At 39.6% G+C, this 17,678-nt stretch overlaps 1 protein-coding gene and 1 pseudogene across 6 annotated transcripts in view; both read left to right on the top strand.

Annotated features, from left to right (window-relative positions):
* Positions 1 to 1,205: 1,205 nt before the first annotated feature.
* NUMB (NUMB endocytic adaptor protein) overlaps positions 1,206 to 17,678 on the top strand; it is a 144,175-nt gene continuing 127,702 nt past the window's right edge. For 5 of the 6 annotated variants that reach the window (XM_037031661.1, XM_037031666.1, XM_037031664.1 and 2 more), the window contains exon 1: positions 1,206 to 1,291. The gene's annotated coding sequence lies outside the window, so the exon portion shown is untranslated. Of the gene's footprint in view, positions 1,292 to 1,331; positions 1,508 to 17,678 lie in introns of those variants that run through there. The other variant, XM_037031663.1, reaches the window with a different exon arrangement.
* On the top strand, positions 8,217 to 10,943 carry LOC118976914 (heterogeneous nuclear ribonucleoproteins C1/C2-like; annotated as a pseudogene).

Raw genomic sequence — 17,678 nt, forward strand, 5'->3', positions numbered from 1 at the left:
AATAGGTGGAATTGTGAGGAAGGTGCATTTAAATCTGATCTAGAAATTGAGAGAGTAATCAGGACAGCATTTTGTTATTAGAAGCAGGAAAAGTGGGTAGAAACTAAAAAGAAAAGCAAAAAGCTACTGACGAGCATATTTCTGGGAGCACAAGAGTTTTTATAGCACCACCAGATTTCTCAAAAGTGCCCACTGTGATTTGTACCCAAATGGATAAAAAATGCAATCATTTATTCTTGTGCATTGTGCCAATGTGAGAAAAGAACTGCAATTCATTCAATGGCCCTAATTTAGACTGCTGGAAAGAGGAGCAGTTCAAGGAAAAAAAGGCAAGCTTTTTAAGTATCTGACACACATCTAGTAGGACTATTTAAGAACGGCTGAACATTAAAATCAAGTTGGTGGGAGGTGAGGGGAGAGGAATTCTCATTTCCAGAGCATCACAAGGGTAAAATGTGGCCCATTTAATCTAAACTTGCTGAAGGCTGCCTGGTCACTTCGCAGATGTCAGCCAGGTTGTGAGTGTGGAAGCTGGAGCACTCTCAATGTGGCACTTCGGTTTATTAACGACGTTTATAATTGCAATCGAAGTGTTGCTAAATAAACAGTTGTGCTCTCCATTTTAACATGGAGACTTCTGAGAAGAACTTCAAGGTAAACGGGTGCACTGGGACCTCAAGAAAAGGAGATATTTATATAGTGCTTTTCCCCCAAGGAGTGGGAAACACTTCTTAGACGATACTTCTGAAGTTGGTGTTTTCTTTGTAAGTACTACTCCGTAAGTACTTCCCTAGGAGTAAGCGAGCAGTGATAAGCTGGAAAAAAGGATGAGTTTACAGAGGAAACCGTACAATAAAGAGTTAACCCTTCCCCGGTAACCTCAGAAGTGAGCTACTGCCCCTTCCTGGCTTTCTACTGCGCAACCAAACTGTGCTTGCACCAACCCTGGCCGTCACAGACCTTGCCAATTGATTTAACAGACACTTTAGACAGCCTATCATAATTTCAAACTGTCCAACCATCAACCAATTACAACTAAAGCTTGGTCTGTATCGCTTCAGGACTGGGCGGGAGCTAAAACCGGGTCCAGGAAAAGGGGAGGTAAGAAAGCTAAGACGGACAGGTAAACTAAACCAGTCAGAACAGAGAGCCGCTGCCTCATTATCCAATGGAGAGGTAGGAAGTATAAAACGGGGTGGGCCTGTTGTCATGGGGGAGGTGGTGGCGCTTGGTGGCTACTGGCAGCCGCTGTAGAGGCAGTGGCGCTGGAGTTGGTCGGGGGAAGTGGCAGGTGAGTGCCGGTAACGCGGCCCTGAGGTCTGGAGGCTGTCGCTGGGCGGAGAACTCTAGCTCGTCACTCCGGAGGCGGAGGCCAGAGGACGGGGCCCTGGACTGCGGGCCGGGTCGGGCCGGGGCCAGGGCGGAGGCGGGGGCGGCGGCGAGTTCGCGTTGACTGGGCTGGTGGGAGAATGGCCCGGCTCCTGGCGGTGGAGTTCGCGTCGGCCAGGTAGGCTGGGACCAGACCCAATCGGGTCAGGCCGGGAGGTCCCTTGGGACGTAGTGCTGCTGGAGTCTGGGAGACTGACCGTGGCCGGAGTGTGTGGGATAGGTCCTTGGGGAGACTGGAGCGGTCGGGATCCCAGACAGGAGGGTGGCCGGCAGTGACCTGGCCCGAGGACCGGGTGACTCGGGAATGCCCAGGGCAGCTTGGATTCGAGGGATAGGGGGAACCCGGGAAGCCCGGGAGTGGCCAAGGGGAGAGATCTGGGGCGGGGGCGGGGGGGGGGGTCGCGAAACTGGGAGTGGCCTGGGTTTGAGGGAGGTGGGAAGCCGGGGGCGGCCGGCCCGGGTCCGGTGTGACAGGAGCGACCCGAGTTCTAACTTGGACATCGAAGAATGACAGGGAGGGGGCTGGGGACCTCCGGAGAAAGGCNAACCCGGGAAGCCCGGGAGTGGCCAAGGGGAGAGATCTGGGGCGGGGGCGGGGGGGGGGGTCGCGAAACTGGGAGTGGCCTGGGTTTGAGGGAGGTGGGAAGCCGGGGGCGGCCGGCCGGGGTCCGGTGTGACAGGAGCGACCCGAGTCCTAACTTGGACATCGAAGAATGACAGGGAGGGGGCTGGGGACCTCCGGAGAAAGGCAGCTGTCGGAGGGAGGAGGGGAGTTAAGGAGCTGCGGGTCTTAGGAGAGTGGGATCCGTGGAGACCTTGATTAGCTTGGAGAGGAACGGGAGCGCCCTGCCCCGCACCGCTGATCTGAGATGGGGGACCCAAAACTGAACTAGGAACTTCAGGGTCTGAGGATCCCCGGAACACCAAGGAAAAAAACCCTCGAGAAGTAGCTGGGCTTGAGACTGGGGTGAGGAGTCTAGGTGGGGAGTGGAAGTTCTTTCAGTTAGAGAGGAGTCTAGCAAAATGATACACCAGGTGGGCGGGGGGTGGGGGAGGGATCATTTCCTTGTAGGAAGGGAGTAGAAGATAGGGCGTAGTGGGAGCGAGCAAGCGAGCCAGTTGCTCAGGAAGAGAGCAGTGGTCTTGTGGAAAGGGGCCAGTACAGTTGATGCGAGAAGTTACCAGTGAGGCCATTAATAAACTCTGAGAACTTCAGAAATAGAAGGTGCTTCAGCATCATACTAAGATACCATTGAAAAGGTACCCGAGGAAAGGTCCTAAAAGCAAGGTTAAGTGACAGTGTTTTAGAAAAGAAATTTATTTCCGGATGACAGCAGTGATATTAGAAAATAAGGACATTGACAGGATGGGGAATTTGAAAGGAAATAGGACTGGGGACTTGATCAGAGAGAGGAGAGTCATGAAGAGGATAGACATACCATTGCCAAGTTAGAAATAAGTTTGAATTCTAGTTCCACCACTTGGCTTGGATAACATTAACCTCTCTGTACAAAAGTTTTCTTATCTGTGTAATAAGGATAATAATAATTCTGACTTCATAGGGTTGGTTTTTTTCACAAGAGTTAATACTTGTAGAACTTTCAGAATAGTGACTGGTACAGAGTAAGGACTGTGTACTGCGTCGTTAAATAGAGGGTGAAGAAGGACCTGAGTTCTTTAATGAGGTAGGTGGTTCTCAAACTTTAGCATGCACCAGAATCACCTTGAGGCTTGGTAAACTACAGGCTGCTGGCCCCATGGTGTTTCTGATTCAGTAGGTCTGGGTAGGGCCTTGGAATTTTCATTTACCTCAGGTGATGCTTATGTAGGTCTACTTTGAGAACCACTTCCTTTAAATGAAAACAGTAATAAGGTACTGTTAAAATACCTGTCCACCCTGCCAGAGAGAGAGGCCAGTTGTAAAAGAAAAAGATCTTAATATGAGGGATATTCTATTTTAAGCGTGTTTTTCAAGTTGTGGATCGTGATTTACTGGTAATTTATAAAATTAGTTTTTAGTGGGTTACCACCAGCAGTGAATATAAATCGATGAACAGAATGGACTAGCACTGTGGCCTAGCACTTGATAAGGAAAAGTATTGTTTTAGGAAATTTTTCTCATGCATGTGTGTACTAGGTCACAATGTAAAATGTGTTTCTGACAGTCAAGAGAGTTTGAAACACTTTTTTGAGACATGCAGTACAGTAAAAGCAGCCCTTCAGTGGAGGTGTCTAGGGACTGGGTTTATTATTTATTTCTTTGTTTTTCTTCTTTTCGTGCTAATTCTTTCTCTGGTCGTGATACATTCTATTGAATTTCTTTAGTTTCTACTGTGTTTTCCTTATCACATATCATGTTGTGCCTCTTTTTAGATATTGAGAATCTTTGGCACAAGGACTTAAGGGAATCTGAGGCAGAGAAATGAAATTGAGTGGTATTTTTCAGTGGGCTACACTTTGTTTCATTTGTGCACCCTTGTTTATCCCCCGTTTTTTACCACTCTACTGTAAAGCATTGTCTATAAAACCCTAAGTATACCCAGACATATTGACAGTAAGTGACTAACACTGAAACAAACTTGTTTGTGAATAGTTCATATATGAAAATAAGCAAACGCCAAATAAGATACATATCAAAAGAGAAAAGTGAAAAAAGGTGTTTGCTTTTTAAAGTATTTTAAAACTTTTCATGGCCTGACACTAGTACAAAACATAATGTGAAAAGCATTTTTAAGGGAACCAGATATACTTGTGTACTTTAGATTTCTAGAGTTTTGAAGAGAGAAGAAATACTGATAATACTAGACAATAAAAAGTGCCTGGGATAGAGGCTTAACAACCAAGTAAAGAGTTTATTAAGCAGGCACTTTGGTTCTGATAGTTTTCTCCCTTGAGAATGGACTAGATGTGGCATATGTTGTGCAAATTTAACTTGTTTGAAGGACCTAAATGTACTCCCTAATGCTTTAAGGTATATTGAGGATATGTATGTATGTGTTGTGTTGTTCTATGAAAAACATAGTTGGTTTATTATTTAGAATGAGTTGATTTAGATTTGTTTTTATGGATATAAGAACAGGGAAAGCAACTTGAAAATAAAGAGATTCTTTAAAATCTTTAGTTTGGTTGATTTATGTAACCCTTTTCTTAATGTTTTGTGACATTGTGAAGAAACTATTGGTGTAGCTTTGCATCGGTGTTTAGATCATTTTTTCTCTCTCAAAAATAATTTTTAGTTCTATTTCAGATTATTATATTACGTTAAAAATTTTAACTTAACATATTTTGTTTGGAAGACTGCAAATCATTGCATGTCTGAGTTGAGAAACCTAAGCAGTCTTTTCGTAAAGTGAATTTACTAAATTTTTGAGACAAAGATTCCAAGGATGAATGCTTTTGAATTCCTTGCATTGAGTTCAGTGTAGTGTCCTTATCACCAAAATGGCAATTCTTTAAACCATCACTCATATAGATCATTCAGTTTGCTAACTAATGGAGGAATGCAAAATCTTAATAATCTAGTGTGGGAGAATATAAACGTCCATGCTTCATAATGTGAACATTGACCAGTTTGATTACTTACTTACTTATTTCTTAATAAATGGACCTTAGTCAGTTGACTTTTTATTCAGCCATAATTTAATCATACTTATCTATGAATAGCTTTGATTGCTCAACTCATTTTACAGTGAAATTTCTTAATCTATAGTGATTTTTAAGTCCCAAAGAAACTGTGTGCTCCTGACTGTACAGTTTAATGAGACTCAATTTTACATATCAAAGGTAATTCATGTAAATGATCTTAAAAAGTGGAATTCAATTAACATTAGTTAATTAAGTTTACTTTCTATTTCAGTAAAGTTTTATCTTTTATACATAGCTTCTGATCCGTTTTCTCTGCTTCTTGCCCTTCAACTACCTGTATAATAAATCATAATGGAAATGTTGGTGCCTGAAAATCTAGTTCTCCCAAAGGACAAAACCCCTGTAATTGATTTTTACTTTGCTGGGAGAATTCCTTTTATTAGAAATGGTTTCTTGGTGAACTTCTCACCTTAAAAAAGTCTTATTTAATAGAGTACTTGAAAAGTTACATTTTATTTCGGACTTGCCAGAACACATCTATTGGGTTTAATAGATTTTTATTCCTACAGAACAGGCCCTGAATTCTGCCGATTTCTGAACTCTGATATTAGGATTAGGGAGAAAGAAAAACATCTTGACAAATAAATCTTTTGTTTGCAAAGAAAATCTGTTTTAGTAATATATTGGAAATTTCATTATGAAAGGTAGAAATACTCAACAAGGCATTAGGATGTTTGTTCAGGTGTGAGACACAGATAATGATAAACAGGGTGCCATATATTGATATTGCCATGTATTACTGAGAATATAAAAATGTGCTTGGAGCCCTGGCAGGTATGGCTAGGTTGGAGTGTAGTCCCATGCACTGAAGGGTCGTGGGTTTGATTCCTGATCAGGGCACATACTTAGGTTGTTTGGGGCACCTGCAGGAGGCAGCCAATTGAAATTTCTCTCTCTCTTTCCCCTTCTCTCCCTCCCCCTCCCTCCCCTTCTCTCTTCCCCTTCCTCTCTAAAATAAATAAATGTTAAAAAAGTTTTTAAAAGTATGCACCGGAAATCTTGGGGCAAAAGGAGGATTGAAACTAAGGGAGGATGAGGAGAATGCTGACATGTGTTTAAGGAGGAATCTGGGGGATCTGCAGGAAGTATGTCTAGAGGAGCGAGCTGTTTTTGGCAGTTTTCCTAGAGTGACATATGTAAAGGAGGATGAGCCTATTTGCAACATTCTCCCATGTACATATTTTTTGTTCTGTGCAGTTTCCACTGCTTGCTTTCACTCTTCCTTTATTTTCTTCCACTCAGGAAAGCATGTCAGAATGCAACTAAATAGTTGAAACTTGCTAGTCCTAGAGGATGGGAGCCTGCGTAGGACCACGTAGAGTTAGAAGATTGGACACTTGTGTCTCCCCCTGCAGCTCTTGGGAATAGGGTCCTAGCAATTGTAAGTAGGCCAGGCCTTCACTGGTCCTTTCTATTTGACTTTGGGATTAGCAGTATGAAGAGACCTTAGTCATTTTAAATGGATTAACCAAGAAGCTGCTATATTAATAATTAAAGTTCAGTGACTTCTCTCCCCACCAAAACTCTGTTTCTTCCCACTTGCTTTCTGATACCTTATACTCTTCTAATCAGGATCAGAGTCTTGAGTTTTCTGATCACATAGCAAAATCCTAACTGTAGTAACTTGTTTATAGTATTAAGGTGTATATAGTTAATTAGGAAAATGATTATTTGATAAGATTTTTTTCCAGTTTGGGGAAGAAGAGGGATTGAAAGCTGTAGAACACTGCTTGGCTTCTGAATAAAAGCAAAGTTAAGGGAAACCAGTAGCACAGGGGAAAAAAAAGCAAAATTTGTAATTTTATTTAAGATTGACAGTGGGTACCTTTGACCTTAGAAAGTAAAAGTTAGTGTTCTTTTGTCCTGGTCACTTATGCGAAAGTTCCCCTCAGGTACCTTTCAGTTGTTTCACAGTTACTGCTTTGTGTAATTTATGCAGGTTTATCTAATTATTTTTAATATAACCAACTTTTTAATTAAGAGTGTTAGTTGTCAGTATTCTTTAATCCAGATAAACTTTTTTTCAACCTGGAATCACACAGAACCATAGATTAGTCTGATGATCACAGAAGTGTATTTGTCATTACCATATTATGAAATTGAAAAGGGCATAATTTGTGTTCTGAGGAAGTATGATAGAATGGACAAAGTCCCAGTTTTGTAATTGTATGACCATGTTTTTGAATCCTGGCTCTGTTATTTACTAATTGGGCAGTTTATTAAACCTCTCTTAGCCTCAATTTTGTCACCCACAGAATGGGGCTTCCATTATCCTCCTTCCTAGGCTGATGGTGAGAATTAAATGAAAAGCATTTTGTATAGTGCCTTGCCCATAGTGGGCACTCAACATGTGGCAATGTTAATTAATAATAATTACAATAATATTAGACCTATTATGGACTTCTCATTCCAGAAGGGAATAATGTTGCAGATACTGTGACTAGTGGCAGTTAGGAAAACCATAGTTGACTTTAAAATTTTACCTGTGTTTTAAGCATTTATTATTTTGCTTTTGTGGTTGGTTTAGTTTGGTGGATTAGACTAAAACATGGGCAAATGAGTCTAATATTTTATTGTGCAGTCACGGGATGTGTCTCTAGCATTACCTGATTCTGTCTCAAATACATATGAGTTTTTGTTGACTCACAGTAGGAAACAATAGCCCTACTACTAGAAAAAATTGAACATTATAGATTTAATGTTTTTTATGGTTCTTTAAAAAAAATTATTTACTTAATTATTCAAGTACAGTTTTCTGTCTCATATTCCCAGCCCTGCCCAACACCCCCCTCAGTGTTCCCCACCTCCCTAATGGTTTTAAAATAGTTTGAAATGCTTGTTAGATCAATTTATCTTTCTGAACAGTTAATACATTCCTCGTCACTGTTTGACCAGAAGTAGATTTTACTTCATGAGTTAGTCCTGTGTAGTCCTTAGTTGAGGATTTTATCAGAGGCAAAAGAAAAATCTTTCTGCATCTGTAGAAAACTTAAAAGCTGTATTATCTTAAATTGCCTGTGATGAAAAAGCAGATGTGTAATTTGTATAGCATTCGTGATGTAATGGGCTTTCTTTAAGTGTCATCAGTGAACATAATTTTTGAATGGTTGACCATTTTAAAGAATTGATTTATTCTTATTTTTGAAAATTATTTTATTATTGGTAGTATAAAGGATATTTTCTGTGATAGCCAAGTCTTTCTTATTCTTGTAAGGAATGTAGTACTAAGTATTGTATTGAAAATATTGGCAAGAAAATGAACTGTAAATATTCATTTGTAGGACTGGTCTTTATTTCTAAAAGTCTTAACATTGACATGTTACATCAGAAGCCATTCATGGCCATTGTGGGAAGAGAGGAAGGCTGACTAGTTGTGGCCGCGATGCTGGCCTGGAGCAGCAGTCAGCTTCTCCACATAGAGCCCTGGAGTAGCAGGTTCAGCATCACCTGTCTCTCTTCTCTCTCTGGTGTTGGCTTTGTGAGACCTCCTCATCACCAAAGACAAAATGGCCAACAATGTTACCCACAAGACACAGCCTTGCTCCATGAACTCCGTGCATTCATTGGGAACCTCAGTACTCTTGTGGTCTAGAAAGCTGATGTGGAGGCTGCCTTCTCAAAATATGACAGAATTGTGGGTTGCTCTGTTCATAAGGCCTTTGCCTTTGTTCGTCATGCTAATGAGAGACATGCCCAAGCCTCAGTGGCAGGAGAGGATGGCAGGAAGATTGCCGGCCAGATTCCAGATATTAATCTGGCTGCAGAGCTAAGAGTGAACCGAGGAAAAGCAGGTGTGACATGATCTGCAGTGAGATGTACGGCTTCTCTTCTGACTTGTGACTTTCAAGAGGGTTGTTTTAACAGGAGGTACAGTTACCCAGCGTGTGTTGCTCCTCCTCCTCCTGTGGCTCAGGCCGTAGTGCCCTCAAAATGCCAGTGTGTGTCAGGAAACACCCCACAAAAGGGAGACTGGCTTCAGTTCTAAGAATGGACAGTGAGAATCTTCCAAGTCTGGAAAGTTAAAAGGAGGTGACCTTCAAACCTTTAAGAAGGAATTGACCCAGATAAAAACAAAAAATGGATTCTCTACTGGAAAGCCTGGACAAAATTGAAAAGGAACGGAACAGACAAGGAGTAGCCATGAAGAATGACACGTTGGAAGAGAAGCAGAGCAGCAGCTCCCCAAGAAAGATGAGACTAACGAAAAGGTGGAGTCTGAGGGAGTTTCGGATGACTGCTGCGGAGGGGGCAGAGTCATCGCCTACTGGATGGTGGTGTTGAAGGGAGGGGTGATGAGTTAGGGTTGATCAAGGAGGGTGAAAAAGAGGCTGTGGAAGGAGAGGATGACTCTTAAACACAGAGTGGGGTTTAGAAGTCTTATCCCGTTATTTCTCTACATAGGTGCTTGTCTAAGATCCAAATTTTCACCAGAACCTCTCCCCTAGTATTTTCAGCATATGCGCACTGTTTTTCCCATCCTTGTCCCTCCCACGTTCATTAATTTGTATTGTCCTGAGTCTAGTCCATTTTCACTTCCTTTGATGCTCCTACTAGTTGTCTTATCTTCTAATTTTTGCTTTTAATTTTGGTAGCTCTTTATGATGTAACATAAAAAGGAAATAACCTTGTTATGTAGGGAGTACAGTTCTTTTCATTCCTATGTGAGTTCAGTAGTCATTTCCCTGACTGCAAAGGCAATCTCAGTTGAGTAGCACCTGACAGCAGCCTTGAGTTAGAGGTATATGTGTTCTACCCCACGTGAATGTGTTATGCGTACACAGATGTAACGGTGTACTTTTGTGAAAGAGAGCTGGCATGTCAAATGCATCCTCTAGGAAAATAATTAGTGTAATAGCCTTAAAATTTGTTTTCTAAAGTTGATACTGTGTGTTATTTTTCTGAGCAGCCTGATATTTGGGACCTTTTTCTCTCAAGGTAAAAATGTCTTTATTAAATGAGGGATTTGTAGAAAAATAAAGCTTTTCATTTCTTAATGATCTCTTTCTCTTATATTCTAGCCTAATTTTAGAACCATATAGTTTTGGTATTTTATCATATTGTTGAGTTATTTTGTGATATTTAATATCTTCATAAGGTTGTACATTTTTGGCAATCAGGACTTTATTTTTCTTAATATTCTTTAATATTCTCTGGCATACATTCAGATAAATGTACTGAATACATTTCAGTGGGGAGATCCTGATTGGGGGTTGAGTTTTATGACATCAAGTAAATGAACTTCAGTTGCCTGAGCAAATCCAATCCTACTTCTTTAGGCAGGTTAACTCTTTTAGCTTCAGGTTCTCATCTGTATAAAATAAATTGCTTTGAGGATTATGTGAGATAATCCATGTAAAGCATTTAACACAGTGCTTAGCTCAAGAAAATGCTTACTAAATGTTAACTGCTTCTGTAGGGATCCAGGATTGCCCATAGGAGATGAAAGCTTTTTCTCTGTTTTTACATGGATTGTAAAAGAGTCTCATTTATAAAGTTAAACTATGAAACTTAGACTTCATTTAGACATCATAAACAATTTTGACTTCTTCTTGTCTCTGTTGTCTTATTTTTAGTCCAATCTGTGGAAAAACTTGAATATTTTAATTCAGCTATATTTTTTGCCTTTAAGTCACAGTAAATTCTTAATTATTTATACCCAGATTAGCAGTGTTATAGCTAATCCCTAAATTCTTTGGATTATAAGTGTGGCTGTAGAACCTATTAGATAAATTATTCATTAGGCCGGACTTCTATTTTATTTATAGTAATATTTTAAATATTCAGTTTTCTGGGCATTGAGTATCCTTATCAACAGTTTTCAGTCTGTTGCCTGCAACTCTGGATTGTGGTGGATGTTTTCTGCGGTTAGTAAAGGGTTCTCAAATCCATTTGCTCATCAAATATTATCTGTGGACAGAAGTATATGATATATTATCATACATATAATATATATGTATTAGCTGTGGACAAAAGTAATATTCAAAATATGCATATGTGTGTATATATATACATATATATTTAGAACTTTCGTACATATGTATGTACATATATATAAAGGATACATACATATTTTTACATATCTCATATCTATAGATCTCATACATATCTTTCTATATAAATGTTGGGATGAATTTAAAAATCTTTTTTAAAAGATTTTATTTATTTTTAGAGAGAGGGGAAGAGAGGGAGAGAAACATCGGTGTGTAAGAGACACATTGATTGGTTGCCTCTTGAATTCCCTCAACCAGGGACCTGGTCCACAACCCAGGCATGTGCCTTGGCTGGGAATCAAACCGGTGACCTTTCAGTTTGCAGGCTGGCACTCAGTCCACTGAGCCACACCATCCAGGGTGAATTTTAAAAATCTCTAAAGCCTAGAATGAAGTCATAGTAGCTTTGGCGGTTTCGGTTATTTGCTCTATTAACATAGGCTGAAAATTCAGCAATTACCATGTAGGACTCAGTTAATATTTCACTTTTGAAAAGATTCATCATAATCCACCATTTCAGAAATACTACTGTGCTTCTGTTCCCCTAGCTTGGCATATGCATTTTTTTAAAAATATTTTATTTATTTATCTTTAGAGATGAAGGGAAAGAGAGAAAGAGAGAAATATCAATGTATGGTTGCTTCTCATGAGTCCGCTGCTGAGAACTGGCCTGCAACCCATGCATGTGCCCCGACTGGGAATCGAACCGCGATCATGTGGTTCGCAGGCCCGTGCTCAATCCACTGCATATGCATTTTTTTAAACAGCTTTATTCAGGTGTAATGGATAGACAATGAAATCGCACATATTTAAAGTATACAATTTCATGAGTTTTTACTTATTTATACACCACAGCCAGGATAAGGAACCTAGTAACATGAAAGTTTCCTTGTGCCTCTTTGTAATCTGTCTCTCCACCTGTAGAGGTAACCACTAATCTGTTGTTATAGATTAATTTGCATTTTCTAAAATTTTATGTAAAAAAGAATTGTGTGGTATATACTTTTTTGAGAGTGTGGTCTGGCTTCTTTCACTCAGCCTAATTAATTTGAGATTTATCTGTTATTTTGTATATAAGTATATATCTTTTGGTTGCTGAGCAGTATTCCAGTATATGGATATATCACAATTGTTGAAATGTATTCTTCTGTTGATAGACATTGGATTGTTTCCAGTTTTTGACTGTTAAAATAAAGCTGCTGTGAACATTCATGTAGAAGTTTTTGTATGGACACATGTTTCCATTTCTCTTAAGTATTTTCCTAGTGGTGGAATTGCTGGGTCATATGGTGGGAATGGTGATTCCATTTTTTTCTACATCCTTACCACCACTTGTTATTATCTGTTTTTTTATTATAGCCATTAGAGTTAGGATGCGATGTGATAATTCATTGATGTTTTGTTTTGCATTTCCCTGTAGGCTAATGATGTTGAAAATTTTTTAATGGGTTTATTGGCCATTTGGATAAATGTTTATTTAGATTCCTTGCCCATTTAAAAAGTAGCACTATTTGTTTTTACTGTTGAGTTATGAGTTATAAAATCTGTATTCTGGATACAAATCCCTTATCAGATAAACAATTTGCAAATATTTTTTCCCACTATGTGGGTTGTGTTTTCATTTTTCTTATCTTGTCCACAAAAGGTTTTCATTTTGATTAATCCAACTTTTTTTTTGCTTGTGCTTTTGATATTATAACTAAGAAACTGTCTTATAATACAAGCTCATGCTTATGTTTTCTTCTAACATTTTTGTAGTTTCAGTTCTTACATTTAGATCTGTGATCCATTTTGAGTGATTTTGGGGAATGGTATGGAGAAAAGGGGCCCAACTTAATTCTTTTGCATGTGGATATGTAGTTGTACCAGCACCATTTGAGACCATTACTTATTGTTTATTTCCTTGTTTAAAAAGTTTAATAGACTTCCGCCAAGATGGAGGCATAGGTGGAAACACTGTGCCTTCTCCCACAACCAAGTTTGAGTACAACAAAGGTTTGGAGAAACAAAGACACAGCCAAAGGACAGAAAATTGAATTAAACGGAAGTCCGACTACATCTAACAGTTCAACGGGGACGGTAAGAGGAGTGGAGCCAGCAGCGAGCAGGGTCGGGCAGGACAGTTCCCCCAACCTAGGAGCGCAGGCAGCCCAGAACCAGTTGGGGTGCAGGGCAGACTGACCTCGGTTGCACATTCGCACACAGTGAGACAGACCACGCAGGCCCCAGGGGGCGAGGGCTGATGGCAGTGGCACACTCGCGTGCAGTGGGACGAAACGCGTGGGCCTGGTGACAGCAGCAGCTGCAGCACCTGTGGGGGCCATGGCGGCAGGCGGCAGAGGGGACGCCATAGTCCCTCTTTGACCCCGCCCCTACATACAGCGTCACAACCCAGCAACTTAGTTGCCCTGCGCTAGTGAACACCTTAGGGCTCCGATCCTGCTACATAACGGGCACGAACAGCCCAAAAGATGGTGCAAGAACTCAAAGTCCCAGAGCCAATAACTCTCAGCGACTGACAAATTGCCAGCCTCTCAGAAGCACAATTCAAGACACTGTTTATCAGGATGCTAACAGAACTGGTTGATTATAGTCACAAATTAGAGGAACATATGAAGGCTAAACTAATTGAAATGAAGGGAGATATCCAGGAATCCAATAGCAATGGAAAGGAAACTGGGACTCAAATCAATGGAATGGACCAGAAGGAAGAACGAAACATCCAACCAGAAAGGAATGAAGAAATGAGAATTCAAAAAAATAAAGAGAGGCTTAGGAACCTCCAGGACATCTTTAAACGTTCCAGCATCCGGATTATAGGGGTACCAGAAGGGGGAAAGAAACAGCCACAAGTGGAAAACTTATTTGAACAAATAATAAAGGAGAACTTCCCCAGTCTGGCAAAGGAAATAGACTTCCAGGAAATCCAGGAAGCTCAGAGAGTCCCAAAGAAGTTGGACCCAAGAAGGAACACACCAAGGCACATCATAATTACATTAGCCAAGACTAAAATGAAGGAGAGAATCCTAGAAGCAGCAAGAGATAAGGGGACAGTCACCTACAAAGGAGTACCCATCAGACTGTCAGCGGATTTCTCAAAAGAGACCTTCCAGGCAAGAAGGGGCTGGAAAGAAGTATTCCAAGTCATGAAATCCAAAGACCTACAGCCAAGATTGCTTTATCCAGCAAAACTTTCATTTAGAATGGAAGGACAGATAAAGTGCTTCTCAGATAAGGTCAAGTTCAAGGAGTTCATCATCACCAAGCCCTTATTATATGAAATGCTAAAGGGACTTATATAAGAAAAAGAAGATGAAAAATATTAACAGTGAAAGGACAGCAAACTCACAGTTATTACCAACCACACCTAAAACAAAAGCAAACCAAAGGACAGCTAGATGGGGAGTGGAACCATAGAAATGAAGAACACATGGAGGGTTAGCAACAGGGGAGTGGGAGGAGGAGAAGGGGGGAGAAGGCACAGAAAATAGCATAGACAGTAGGTAGGAAATAGGGGGGAGGGCAAGAATAGTGGGGGAAATATAGAATCTAAAGAACTTGAGACACGTGGTTATAAACTAAGGGGGGAGAATGGTGGGGGAGGGAGTGTGTGGGGGAGGGGAATGAAGCGGGGGAATAGAACAACTGTAATGGTATAATCAATAAAATATATTTTAAAAAAAGTTTAATAAACTTTCCAGCCCTGTCTGGTGTGGCTCAGTGGATTGAGCACAGGCCTGTGAAGCAGAGAGTCACTGGTTCGATTCCCAATCAGGGCACATGCCTGGGTTGCAGGCCAGGTTCCCAGTAGCGGGCGCTTGAGAGGCAACCACACATTGATGTTTCTCTCCCACTCTTCCCTTCTCTTCTCTCTAAAAATAAATAAATAAAATATGTTTTAAAAAGTTTAATAAACTTTCCTGCTTTGTTACTAATTCTCCTAAGTAGCAATTTGTTGGCCTGTTGATCTAGAGTGGCAGCTGGGGTCCTGGTGCTGTGGGAAGCATTTTAGAACGAATGAACCAGTTGCTCCCTTTTTCTTTCCCCCCAGCACACTCGCTTCTCCCCGCTCTTTCATTCCTCAAGACACATCTCTCTCTCCCTCTCTCTCCTAAGCTCCAGGGGCCCTTCTACTACCTCTGTAATTTTTAAAATAAATCTTACCTTATAATTTGAATTTAAAAAAGGAATAAATGAGCCCACTGTTTTAAACAGCCAGTTGTATAATTTCATTCTTATATTACTTGATACTTGAACATTAAATGAAGTTTAGCTGCCATTTTTCTGCATACTGGGCAACCTTGTGTTTATAGTTCTAGAGTAGCTTCGATTCTATACCATTTAATGGGAATCAGGGTCACATTGTTAAATACATGACTTTTTAGGAAGAAAAGGGTTCTATTATACCCCTTCTTTTCTCCCCCTCTCTTGTCTATCCTATTATCATTTTATCTTTAAAAAAAGTTATTTATTTTTAGAAAGAGGAGAAAAGAGAGGGGGAAGAGAAGGAGAGAAACATCGATTAGTTGCCTCTTGCATGTCCCTAACCAGGGACCTGGCCCACAACACAGGTATGTGCCCTGGCCTGGGGATCAGACTGGTGATCTTTCAGTTCATGGGATGACCCATTGAGCCACACCAGTCAGGGCAAGAAGGCTCTTCTTTTTTATTATATTATGTAGTCTTTTTCTAAAGGAAGATCAAATACTAAGGTTTTCTTTATTATTATTATTAAGATTATATTTATTTTTAAAGAATGCAAGGGAGGGAGAAAGAGATGGAGAGAATCATCAATGTATGGTTGCTTCTCACATGCCCCTAAATGGGGGACCTGACCTGCAACCCAGGCATGTGCCCTGACTGGGAATCGAACCAGTGACTTTTTGATTCACAGGCTGGCACTCAATCCACTGAGCCACAACAGCCAGGGCAGGCTTTATTTTTTTAATGGAAATTCAAGGAAATGTCCTGTGTAAAAACATTAAGGAGAAGAATTACAAGGATTTTTATTATTAACCTTGGTAAATCTAAAATTAATAACAGAATTAATAACATTAGTATCAAAGTAGTTGCATGTAATCCTAGTTGAAGAAATACCATGGTATTTTACTTTTCATTTAAAAAACTATAAAAACAGTTATTTTACAACTTCTGAGATTTACTTAGCATTTTGAAAGAAACTTATTCTGTGTTTATAGAGTAGTTAACTCTAAACTAGGCTTTTAACTTTTTATATGTTTTAATAGGCATTAATTATTCTCTTTTAGAGATCTTAAGAGTAAAGGGAAAAGTATATATGTTTCCCAGAGTGTCTGAATTTTATGTGTCTCATCTCTATTTGTAGAGTTCTGCTTCTTTAGAATATGAGGCCAATACTTTGCCAAGTAAGAACTAATTTCCTGGGAAGTCAGGTTGCTGGCTTGATTTCTTGCTGTGCCTTTCCTTTCTTTTGTTTCTTTACAAAAGAGCTGAGCTCAGTCCTGGGGAAAATCACTAAATCATATCACTGTTTTCTCTGGCTCAAATTAAACATGATTGGTATATATTTGCATTATGTTGAATTCTGTAACTTTCTTGTTATAGATTTGTTAACGTACCCTGAAGGACTTTGATATCATTTGGTTAGTCGGTTATTCATCTATATCTAAAGTAGTACTTAATGGTATGTTCCTTTAGTGAATGTTATTATTATTATTTCTCTTTTATCCCCCTCCAGTAGACCTGGTGAGTGAGGGGTATCACTTGTGTTCTTACAATGAAGCCCAGATACTTGTGAGATAATTATAGTTTCCATGATGTTAACTCGTAATTATTTTTTTAAATTTCATCAACATTTATTGTCTCTATTTTTTCCTCATGTATATTTTTACTATGATATAATTTCAGAATCTGCTTTTTTAAACATATATTCTAATATCATTGCAGTTATTTGAAAACAGTGTAAAATAGCTGAAGAACATTCTGTTAATGGATATATCATCATTTATGCAACCAGTTTCCATAGTGTTCACATTTAGATGAATAAATTTCCAATTATCATAAACAAGACTTCAGGGAATATTACTAAACACAAATCTTTGTCCACGTTTCTATATTCTTGAGGTAGATTCCTACCTGGGTGGTATAGCTCATTGGATTGAGCACAGGCTGCAAACCAAAGAAAGATCACCAGTTCGATTCCCAGTCAGGGCACATGCCTGGGTTACAGGCCAGGTCCCCAGTAAGAGGTGCATGAGAGGTAACTACACAGTGAAATTTCTCTTCCCTCTCTTTCTTCTTCCCTTCCCCTCTCTCTAAAAATAAATAAATAAAATCTTAAAAAAAAAGAGACTCCTATAAGGAGTCCTAAGTGGAATTATCAAGTCAAGGCATACATTTCTTAGTTGCTTTCTAGAAATGTACCAGTTTACGTTCTCATTAGCAAGATATGAGATTGAAATATTCATCTTTGCCAGCAGTGTTATCATACTAAAATATTTTCTAATTTGATAGGGAGAAAATAGTAACTGGTTTCCAAAATTTGTATTTATTTGATCATTTAAAATATGATCATTAACCTTTAAGTATTTCCTTTTGGTGAAATTATCTTCCTGGTTTTTTGTTTGTTTTTTTTTTGTGTGTGTTTTTTTTTGTGGATGTTAATTTTTACATGAA

The sequence above is a fragment of the Sturnira hondurensis genome, unplaced genomic scaffold (assembly GCF_014824575.4).
Source record: "Sturnira hondurensis isolate 20B ecotype Veracruz unplaced genomic scaffold, ASM1482457v3 Scaffold0021143, whole genome shotgun sequence".
In the NCBI taxonomy this organism is placed as follows: Eukaryota; Metazoa; Chordata; class Mammalia; order Chiroptera; family Phyllostomidae; genus Sturnira; species Sturnira hondurensis.